The following is a 12422-nucleotide window of genomic DNA, read 5'->3' on the forward strand; positions in this document are numbered from 1 at the left end:
GGTTAGAGTGCTTTGGGATATTGCAAACAAGGACGACATGAACCTCTACTGCCAGAATTAAAGCCCAAAGGTAATACAGGCCTAGGCTTTGAAAAAGAGATCTTTCCTAAACTCAAATTCAAAGGAAAACCCGGCAAACAATTATGTCAGCCTACTGCAAAAAGGACACCTTTCATTATCAAAGTAGCATCAAGCACCATCACAACTACCCCACCGAAGCTCAAAATCCCAACACCAACATCTATAATACCAATCATCCCACCAATCAAACCAGTAATCCCATCCATAGCAGCCATTACATCCATAGTACCATTAGCAGCAGCAACTGTATCAAAACCCGCAGCAGCATCTATAGCACCAGCAGTTCCAGCAGAAGCAACTGAGTCAATATTACTGATACTCCCAGTACCATATTCTTTTATCCCCATCGACCTTCCTGCAGCACTGATCATTTCATCTATAAAGGTACATCAACCAATCACACCTGCAGTATTTAACTCAAAGGACATCCCAGTATGGTATAGTAATCGGATGCTGGAAAGTGACTCAGAGACTGACTCACATGAGTGGGAATTTGATTCTGTACAGCTTAACACTTCAGATGAGGAAGACACATCACTACCTCCACCACGCAAAGACATCCCTATTATGGAGAAGCACAAATAAAGACTTCTTGGGTTCCTAAGCTGGAAACATCTTCCACAGACCCTACGTCTCATCCTACGCCTGATTCTGACAGGGAGAGTACCATCAATGACCTTCACCATAACGTCTTAACCCTCACTGATACATCTAGCGCACTTAACCTAATCGATGAAGTAATGCCCATTATCCGCCCTAAACTCATCGAATGGAACCAACCAAATTCCCCATGCCTTGGCTTTTTACCAAAACGATGAGGCCATCATTGACTTTTTGGAATTAAGGGATAACCTACCAAGCGGGGATCACAAAGCTGGATTCGCCATAGAACTAAATAGCACAGCATACTTCAGGGCGAATGCCAAACCCTTCACTTGCAAAAATATAACATTAAAACATGGATCTTCTAGTGAAAACCACATTGTGGCACTGTTTGATCCAACAAAAGTAAAAAGAAAGAGCGTATCCAATGGTGAAAACCTCTCTAAGGCACCTGAGGATGAAGGGTTTGACATTCTCCCTGATAGTACACAACAAGAACAATCAACGATTCTCATCAAGGAAACCAAAGAATACAATGTGGAGACTCTTGAAAATCCTCATCTCTTACATCTAGCATCTCTTCTCACTCCAGAGGAACAGCCTCAATTTATAGAGTTCTTCTAGAAGCGTCAGATCAACTTTGCATGGTCATATGCAGACATGTCTAGGCTTGATCCTGATTTAGTCATGCATCACCTTACCGTAGCAAAAGGAGCCAAACCTGTCAAGCAGAAGCTTCGTAAGATGCATCCTCAGATTGCAGTGCTAGTCAAAACAAAACTCAAGAAACTCCTAGATGCTGGTTTCATTAGACCAATTGATTATGCAGAATGGATTTCCAATATTGTGCCTGTCGGCAAACCAAAAGAAGGCATCCACATTTGTACTGACTTCAGAGATCTGAATAAGGCCTGTCCTAAGGATGACTTCCCCCTTCCCAATATTGACATCATAGTGGATCTGATAGCAGGACATGCCATGCTTTCACTCATGGATGGCTTTTCCGGATACAATCAAATAAAGATCGCACCAGAAGATCAACATAAGACAACCTTCACCTATCCATGGGGCACATATTGCTGGAATGTAATGCCTTTCGGTCTCAAGAATGCAGGAGCAACCTATCAAAGAGCAATGACCACCATCTTCCATGACATGATGCATACTATGATGGAAGATTATGTGGATGACTTACTAGCAAAATTACTCACCAGAGAAGGGCATCTCCACATCTTAGATAAAATCTTTGATAGACTGGAACAATACCATGTTCGACTCAATCCAAAGAAATGTGTCTTTGGAGTAACCTCCGGGAAGCTTCTAGGATACATTGTCTCAAGCAAAGGTATTGAGGTCGACCCAGCAAAGGTAAAAGCAATCATGGATATGCCACCACCAAAGAATATCAGTCAGCTCAGGACATTACAAGGACGACTTCAATCCATCCGAAGATTCATTACACAATTGGCTGATAAATGTCACCCATTCACACACCTGCTACATAAGAACATCTGCTTTCAGTGGGATGCCCGATGCTAGCAAGCATTTCAGATGCTTAAAGACTATCTCATGAATCCACCATTGCTGATGCCTCCAGATCCAAGAAGACCATTGTTACTCTATATCTCAGCAACAAGTACAGCATTGGGTGTACTACTAGCACAACATAATGTAGAAGGAAAGGAGTGTACTGTTTACTACATTTCTCACACACTGGTTGGCTATGAACTCAATTACACCCCTATTGAGCGAGCTTTCTTAGCAGTAATCTTAGCAGCCACTAAACTGAGGCACTATCTGTTAACACACAAAGTACAACTCATTGCAAAGATTGATCCACTCAAGTATTTACTCAGCAAAGCAGCATTCACAGGTTGCTTGGCCAAATGGGTGATGATTCTAAGTGAATTTGACATCGAGTATGTGGACCATAAAGCTATCAAAGGTCAAATTATTGCAGATTAGTTGGCCGATGCACCACTCATAGGTGATCATCCTCTCATTTCCAATTTTCCAGATGAAGAGATATTCATGATCACAACAACACAATCATGGAAATTATACTTTGATGGTTCATACACTAGGCATGGCTCGGGGGTAGGCATTCTATTTATTACACCTCAAGGTTACAGCATCCCGAAGTCTTACAGGCTCAATGTCCATGCACTAACAACATAGCAGAATATGAGGCCTTGATCACAGGACATAGGCTAGCCGTACAATGGAAATTACAAGAACTACAAGTATATGGTGACTCACAACTGGTCATTCGACAAGCAACTGATGAATATCAAACCAAGGATGATAAACTCATGCCATATAAGCGAATGGTGGACACTCTAAAAACATCATTTACTACTATCACTTTTGAGCAGATACCAAGAGATCAGAATCAAGTTGCTGACGCTATGGCTACCATCGTATCTCTACTAGATCTTCCACAGAATTCAACACACTACGAGTTCTTGGTAGAACAGCTTTGGATTCCCACTTATGATATCCTCGAATCTGAAATGATATGTCGCCTTGTCGATTCTGAATCCCCATGGTATGATGAATTCTACACCTATCTCCACGATCACACTCTTCCTCCCAACCAATCAAATAACCAACGTAAAACCTTCATTCACCAAACTGCTCGATATACCATTATTGCCGAAACCCTATACCGACACAGTCTTGATGGTACTCTCCTTCGATGTTTGGAACAAGGTGAGATAGTAAAGGCTTTGGAAGAAGTCCATGAGGGAATTTGCGGGACTCACTCGAGTGGTCCATCACTAGCCAAGAAACTCCTGCGCAATGGATACTATTGGCCATCTATGGAAAATGATTCCTACTACTTTGTCAAAAAATGCAAGAAATGTCAAGTTCATGGCGACCTGATACATGCACCAGCCCAGGAACTGCAACCAATCACAACACCATGGCCTTTTTGTCAATGGGGCCTTGACCTTGTGGGTAAGATTGATCCATCTTCATCTAATGGCCATAAATTCATTATTACCGCCATCGAATATTTCACAAAGTGGATCGAAGTTGTTCCACTTACCCAAGTCACTAGAAAGCAGATTGCCTCATTCATCCTCAACTACATCATCTGCCGGTATGGTGTGCCCATGTCCATCATCACAGATAACGGTCTTCCTTTCAAAAATTAGGATGTCCATGAACTTTGTGAGAAATTTCATATCCAACACTGCTTTTCCACTCCCCATTACCCACAAGGCAATGGTCAGGCCGAAGCATCGAATAAAAACATATTGCAGATCCTAAAGAAGACAGCCAATGATGTCGGTCGTGATTGGCACGTTCAATTGAATCCAGCACTATGGGCATCTCAAACTAGCATTCGAACCCCTACAAGTGCAACTCCTTATTCATTGCTCTATGGTGTAGAAGCTATCTTGCCTATTGAGGTCGAGATACCATCATTATGAGTTTCTTTGCATAATCTAATAGATTACGAAGCCTACAGAGTATCTCATCTTCAAGACTTAGAGTTACTTGATGAGAAGCGACAAGCTGCGTACAATCATCTCAAAACCTATCAGCAACGCATGAGTAGAAGCTACAATCACCGAGTTAGATCTCATACATTTGAGGTAGGTGATCTTGTTCTACAAGAGAATCCTCATAATCAACCAAACAAAGAACATCAAGGCAAGTTTGAATCAAACTGGCTGGGCCCATATGTTGTCACTGCTGTATTCGGGTCCGGGGCATATCAGTTGGCTACATCAGAAGGAGAACCGCTTGCAGATCCAATCAACAACATGCACCTCAAATGGTTTTATACCTAAGCTGAACAGAGCATCAGGCTCCCCTGCATACCAGAAAATACCAAAAACATCCAGATAAATGACATGAAGAAAATACAAAAACACCAAAAAGAGTAAGAGAAAAATCATGCATCCAAACGATGAACAATCACTCCGATGACACCTTGGGTAAGTGCGATGGTGAAAACCTGGCAAACAGGCGCCACTCATAAAGGCAATGGCTCCAGTATCTTTCAGGCTCATTGTGATCACATTCATACACACATCCATCCATCTGAAACCATGGCTTGTTATTCATCTGCAATTCAGAAAGTACTCCATGCGTCTTGCATCCCGCTTTTTCATAGTCATGTCTAAAACTAGGGGCAATGCCCTTAACCTATTGATGGAAGTGGATTCTAAATTGTCTTATGATTCATTAAGGTCTTCATTCCAAACAATCATCAAAAATACCAAAAACATTCAAAATATCTCACAAAATCCAAAAACATCAGAAAAAATCAAAAATCACACAAAAACATGGCAACACTTTGTACATACTCATCCGCACAGATACCAAACAAACGTTGAAAAATCCTCACACAAATGACCACTTCTCAAATTGACCAAAACAATTGACATCAACAATCAAACTGTCTTCAACAAGGATGCATCCTTCCTTACCAAAACTAAGACAAAATGATGTTTTCTTTGACAAGAAAATTATGTTAAGCTATCAAATACTTGGTTGATTTGTGAGTACAATCATTCGTTTATCTGTATCAGGATCTTTCAGCATTGTTTTGTATCATTTGCACATTATTCTGATGAAGTTCTAGGACATGTACTAATGGTGTCTACGTGTGAAGTTCACCAAGCTATGTGGTCTTATGCAAAATGCAGTCATAGATCATTACGGCTTGCTGACTATAGCGTATACCTCGACCATATGGGCATGAACCATTACCAAGGATCCCTATTCTTTATTCTTTATGTATATACTGTTTGTTTGCAGGTACAATGCTCTTCCTTTGGTTCCTCCTACCTCATCCAAATTGGATAAAGGTTTTATCTCTTAGTACGGTATGCACTTGTCTTAGGATATGATCAGCCTAAGATCAAGGAGGATGATCCAAGTCATGCATGAATGGAGATAATCCTTGTCTGTTCCGCAAGCAATGCTTTGGTGGACTTGACCCTTATATCAAGTCATTTGTATCAACTTGCTATATAAAATCCATGTAAGGAATACTCAGGTCATCTTGAATCATTATGTCAAGATGCTTGTATTCTCTTCCAACATTTTAAAGCTCAATGATGAAAATAGAGCACTATGGATCGTCATTTCATCTCATTTGTTTATATATTGCATTACGTTGCATATCACCCATCCGTTCACTCATTCATATGTAGGCTTTATATGCAAAGGTCACCATAAAAGCTGGTCTTGGATACAATCACAACCGAGTACTTTGATACATCATCAATGCATCATGCAAAGTCTTAAAAAAACCTTGCATTCCTCATGGTCATATCATCATTACATTTAGTTGCATCTTGCATTAAGTACATTCATATCATTTTTAACTTAACATTGCATATAGTTCATTTTGGACATTAGTTTTCATTAATCATTTGCATCATTGCATCAATCATAAATAAATAGATTCATTCATGGGATCAAATTGTCTTTGATTGTTTTAAATCATTTACTCAGCATTTAGTGTCAATTATCCATCATCATTTCATCATCCTTTATCATTTATTATTGCATCCTTTCATTAGTGAAAATGTGCATTCATTCATTCATTTATTAAAGTATCTTATTAGGCTCATTTAAGGATTCATTCACATTACAATCATTATCCTCTTTTTAATTGCATTAAGGTACAGTTATTACAACCATAAGTTATAATATCATCACATTGTCATTTTTACTTAAAACATATTTAAACGTTTAGAATCATAAATCCATTTGTTTCCAAACATTGGTTCATACCATTTTATATGTATTCATTTTACATGCGCATTCATTTAAACATTATCATATAAACATTTGTACTTTACATTTTGTTTATCCATATTGCATTCATTTAACAAACATCTAGATGCATATTCATACATAACATCATTCATTCAAAACATTGCCGTAAAACATCATTGCATATCATTATCTCCTCATTATATCAAAATAGGAAACACCAAAATCCTATTCCTAACTCACAAGCATACATCATCATCATGGCATTACATACATAAAGCATTACATCAAAAATCACAACAAATCATACATATATAAACCTGCATTCATATGTCAGTATCCCACATCATAAATCATCATAAAAACATGCATATAAGAAACATCTCATCAAATGCATACATATACACATATTCATCTAAGCAATAAACTCATCATCCTGCATAAACATCCATACATAATCAATGGCATATCATCAAAATATAGGATCTCCTCATATATATCATCTCATATATCAGAATACAATGAAGTCTACAAAATCAGCTACCAAGAGCCATCCAAGATACAGTCCAAAAAATAAACAATGATAGAATACATATATGCAAAAATGCTCTCTCAAATGCCACTCTGACCAGATGTTGTACCACCACCACCATCGCCACCTGCTCTCCCACTAGTGCCCATCCCACCTAATCCATCTCTCCGTGGAGGCCTCATCGAACCACCACTCCCTCCTGCATCCACTGATCTCTCCCTCCGCAGTGGACCCATCACACCACCACTGCTCTGCACCCTCTGCGATCGCTCTGATCTAGCCTGCCGCATCTGAGAATAACTAAGAGCTCGCTGACTAACTGGCACCACCTGCTCATATAAACCCCACCAGTAGTCTATCTCTACCTGTGCTCATCGCATCTCCCTCATCACCTCCCCCATAGGCCCCTATGCTCCTACTCCAGCCCGCATTCTCTCCTGCAGCTCTGCCAATCTCTCCACTGCACTATCCCTCTCCCGTAGCACCACCACTAGCTCTGACTCCCGTGCAAATAGCTGCACATCTTTAGCTGCCACCTCTGCCTCCAAATCCTCTATCCGAGTCTACAAACGTACTATCATATGATCTTGCAGATCTCTAGTGGCTCCCTCCCCGGTATCCATAGCTGCCTCCCCTGCACCACCCTCTTCAGTAGTCCCCTCCCCTCTATCCATCGGGATCTCTCTCTCCATCCCCCTCCCACTCAGCTAAACTCCTCCCGGTATCAATGGTCCCTGTGATATCTATAGAGGCAGTCCACCTCTCCCTCTCTGCTGACTCCGCATCCCCAACCCACCACCTCCTCCACCACCACCTCCTCCACCATCTCCTCCCCCTCCTCCTCCTCCTCCTCCTCCATCTCCTCCACTTGCCCTCGATCCTCGACCTCCTACCCTCCTCTGTCTCCATCCCCTCTTATCCTCAAAATCCAGGATCGGCTCTGCTGGATCAGAGATCCGCAAGATCAAGTGTGCTACCCGGTACTGCGTGTACTCATCTGTAACACCTACATCCACAACCCTTGGTCGTATATCCCATGGTCTCGCCTGCAGTGTCCAAAACTCTGCCAGTGCCTGATCATATGGTAGCACTAGCCCCCATGCGTACCTCTCCTAAATAACTCGAGCATACTCTCCTGATCCACTAGGCAGTCCCTGCTACCGTCCAAACTGTCTTAGCACTCTCCCAGGTACCTGTCTCTCCACATGGTATGAGGTCCTCCCAATGAGGAATCAAGTCATAAAAACATATGGCAGTGGCTTTGCATCATCATCCCATGGCTCACACTCCAAGTATGGCTGCCATATAACTGCATCCAGATCATCTAATGCCCGTCGCCACCACTCTAACTTCCCCTGGTGGGGCTGACTCATCATGTCGCTATACATGAACATGTACAGCTGGTCTACTACGTGGAATCTTAGACTCACTGGTCGAGTCACTGGTAGATGCTCCCAGGCCCAAATATGCAACAACATCATGCCCACTGCTAAGGAACCCCTCTCCCGGTACACCACCTCATGGAGCTCCTAGTACAGGTGCGCCAGCACGCACGACCCCCACGCAAATCAGGTCCCCTCGGTCATCATCATCTCTATCACTTGTCCCCATCTGACGGCTAGACCATGCAAGCGCCTATCAGGACACAGTAATCCTCCCACAATGCTGGACAAGACTGCTGGAAGAGGCTCATATAATGCCGCTATCTCCTCCTAGGCAACGGAGCCATCATCAATGAAAACGTCCTCATCAAAAATCCTCTGCACTGCAAGAGTCCTCCAGGATCTGTCATATGTGACTAGCTCCCCCCGAATCGGAATCCGTAGGATGCGCCACACATCCTCTAGGGTCATTGTCATCTCCCCCTGTGCCAGATGGAAGGTGCACGTCTTGCTGTGCCACTGCTCTGCTAATGCTATGATCAATCTGTGATTCATACGAATCACGGGCATGTGCATCACCTCATATAGTCTCATCATAGCAATGTAGTCTATCTCCGCCTGTGTCAATCGATCCCGCAACCCCTATGTCGTAGGATGTCGCTCACGTAACGGTAACACGCCTAGCTCCTCCTGCACATGGACATTCATTAATCACCATCAGTTGTTTTATTTTCAAACTTTCTTAAGTTTAAACCTAGACTATCAACAGATACTTTGATCAAGTATCTTCGGGTCTCAACAGGTAAGCAATCATGGCCACCTAGACTTCAACAGGCATTTATCCTAATGACCTAAGTCTCATCAGGTTGCTATGGTTCAAAACAACTCCCACTTCACCTCGCCATCCATCAATCATTGGCATCAGGAGATTTTCTTCATCCAAACTGGGGCATCTTTTTATCCTAAGACAAAAGCGCTATTATACCAACAAAAGCGCTAGTTTCTGAACAATAGCGCTACAACCCTAACAAAAGCACTCAATTAGCTATCTCATAGCGCTCAAACTACAAATGCGCTCAAACAACTACACAGTAGTGCTAATAAAGTTCAAAAGCGCTCAAACAAGCCCTCAATAGCGCTTATTCATCAACAGCGCTTAAACTTGCATACAATAGTGCTACAACAAAACGAAAGTGCTCAAACAATGGGGCAATAGCGCCATTACGGTGCAGTAGCACTAGTTCATGGAGCAAAAGTGCCAAAACCGTAGTTCCAGTGCTCTTGCTCCGACTTGACTTGGAGTCAGCTAAAAACGTCTCAACACGGCCTAAAAATTAAAATTTTGAATTTGCGTACCGCTAGTCCGTAGTCGTCTGGGCGCTGAAACCGTCAGACTCGCTCAAATCTGTGCTCTGCAATCAGTATCGGCATCCTAACTGTTGCTCACTCCTCCAAATGTCACTCTCAAAGCTCTGGTTTTACACTGGTCACGGTCACAAATAATCCTGTTTTCACCCCTTTCACCCCATTTATACCCTTCGCCGTCACCGTAACTTCCCCTCGCTCATCGCCGTGGTCCCCATGAACTTGCCGAGCCCCCCATTTCTCCATTTTTCTCCTGTTTTCTTCTATTTTTCACCCGTATGGCTAACTTCTTCTCTTCTAACATGCTACCAATTTTCATTCTTTTTCAAGAGATCGCCCGATTTTTCAAAATTTTCCAGCCCATCTCTCGAGGGGGCATACCACCCATTAAATTTACATTTTATGGGGCATTTTCTCACACCAGTTTTTCTTTCTTTGAAACGACGCGATAAACTGCACCGTCTCAAAGAGGCGCAAATGTAGTCACACAAATCTGTCCAGCTTAATTAAATAAATATTCGCTATTTATTTGATTAAAAATCCACTAGCCATCACTTAATTAAATTAATATTTAATTAATTCATCCCCAAATATTCTTCTATTAATTAAATAAATTATTCAATTTATTTTAATTAATTCATTAAATCAAATTCCAATCAATTAAATAAATAAAATCTATTTATTTAATTAAATCCCCCTATTCCTCTTTTAAATAAATTAAATAAAAACATTTATTTAAATCATTACCCTCCCCCCCACTTGCATTTTCCTACAAATGCAACTTGCACACATTTATTGAAATAAATTAATTTATTTTTAATAAAATCATATTTTCCCTCACCCACCAAATCCATTTGCAAAATCTAATCCCCTTCTAAATTCTTCTAATCCCTTCCTAATTAGCCTAATCTATCCCCTAATTATTGTCACATTCCTAAACAAAATGGAGTCACTTCTCAAAGACTCCAAAGTCTTTGAAAAGCATTTAATGTTTTGTGTGTTCAACAAATTAACCCCCAAAGTCTTCCAAGACCACTAATGGCTCTTACATAACCATTTATGGCTCTTACATAACCATTTATGGTTATTTCAAACTTGTCCCCCCAAACATTTATTGTTTTGACCATATTCATCCATTTCACATTTGCACAAAAATTTATCCATTAGATAAAAACTTTATCTTTGAATAAAGAGTTTATTCATTCAACTAACCTTGACTTTAAATCCCAAAGTCATATCAAGCATTTAATGCTTATTCCCTCCCCTCTCAACCTATCTCACATTGACACTTGTCATCCTGGGATTGGGTTGAAAGCCCTCACATGGATTGGAAATCATTCAATCCTGACTTTTGTTGAGATTGCTCAATCTCAACCATCCATTGCTCTATTTTTCCTATAAATAGAGCCCATTTCTTCATAATCCAGATCCTGAAAACTTGTATGCATTTAAGTTATAGGCATTTTAAGAGAGCAATTTAGCATAATTAACTAATATCTTGTCATTTTGGATAAAATCAATCATTTTAGTATCAATAGCTTAATATTTGCTTCTTTATTTACATTTAGAGCAATATTTCAATCTCAATCCTCCATAAGCATCTATAGTGCAAAAAGCTGCTGAGAGCTACACTATTTTGGAACTTGGAGAGGAGAGGAACAAGGGAGAAAGAGTTAAAAACATGCTAAGAGGCATTTGGAGATGCCTCATTATATTTGTTTCATTAGTTAGAGATATTAGCATGATTTTAGTGTCTCTCTTGATATGCCTGTTTAGATTAATTTTTGATTGACTAACACTAATAGTTTCTTGTCTTGTGTGTGGTTTATCTTAAACTAACCTTGTCCACTTTGCAGGGCATCACTATTTCATTGACTATTGTATATACTGTTAAGTATAGTCATTTTACAAAGTATATAGATTTTTGAGTTATGACTTTAAAAGTAGTTTTTGTCAAACATCTCAACTAATGTCAAAAAGGGGAGATTGTTACTACTTATCAAATTGCCATTAGTTTTTATATTCAAAGTCATACTATATACTCTAGTCGGTTAATACTACCGAATCATGCAGTCGGTATACACAGAGAAGTCGATATGCACAGTCTATTTGGTTACAGAGGAAAGCAGTCACAGAACACAGTATACATCGAGCTGTCTACCGAGTATCTTTTTATGTCTACCAAGCAACAAAGATGACACATCGAGTTGATATACACCGAGTGAAATGTGTTACCAGATTCATTGAACCTGGACATGCATATGAAAACATGTTACAAGATCGAGGCACATCTAACCGTTATCACATTGGAAATTGCACCAAAAGATTGTGTATGATTTTGAGATCAATCTAACCAATGAAATATTTTGTATAGTTATTCATTTGATAAATCATGTTTGTAAGATCAAAGCAATGAATTGGATCACCATCTTAAGAGATCTATTTATATAGCATGAGTTAAGGGTGTGTACATGAGTGTAAGAAGACTGTTACAAAGACACAGAGGTCACCAAGAAGGTTTTTAGAGAACAGTTGAAGAACAGAGTAAACAGAAGGGCTTACCGAGTTACTATATGGGTTACTGAGGTATGCTATAAGCAAGGTAATTTATTCTGAGCACATAGAATCTGCTATAACATTTCAAATGTAAAGTTGGAGATATTTGTAATGATTTTATTGTAATATTGTGAAGTTAAAAGAGAAACCTTTAACAAGGT

This window comes from Cryptomeria japonica, chromosome 1 (assembly GCF_030272615.1).
Source record: "Cryptomeria japonica chromosome 1, Sugi_1.0, whole genome shotgun sequence".
Taxonomy (NCBI): domain Eukaryota; kingdom Viridiplantae; phylum Streptophyta; class Pinopsida; order Cupressales; family Cupressaceae; genus Cryptomeria; species Cryptomeria japonica.